Genomic DNA, 298 nt, shown 5'->3' with positions numbered 1-298 from the left:
GAGACGCCGGGCCTGCGGACGCCTGCAAGGCTACCTTGGGCTCACGATACTGAAAGCCTGCTCCCCGTGCTAATGCTGCTGCTGCTGCTCGAAACCTGGACCTGTGCAAAGAAATGCACAGAGTGTAGCATCAGCACAACCGACCCTATGTGCTAGTAAGTGTCTAGCCTAACCCCGGTGAAGTAGTGACGAGGCTAGACTAGACACCACATAAACCTGTGTAATTATAAATATACAGCGAGAATCGAAATACAAGGCAAGTAACAATATGGGAGGGGAAAACATGCTGTGGGGAGAT

This window comes from Nicotiana attenuata, chromosome 7 (genome assembly GCF_001879085.1).
Source record: "Nicotiana attenuata strain UT chromosome 7, NIATTr2, whole genome shotgun sequence".
Lineage (NCBI taxonomy): Eukaryota > Viridiplantae > Streptophyta > Magnoliopsida > Solanales > Solanaceae > Nicotiana > Nicotiana attenuata.
This window is presented reverse-complemented; position numbering follows the sequence as displayed.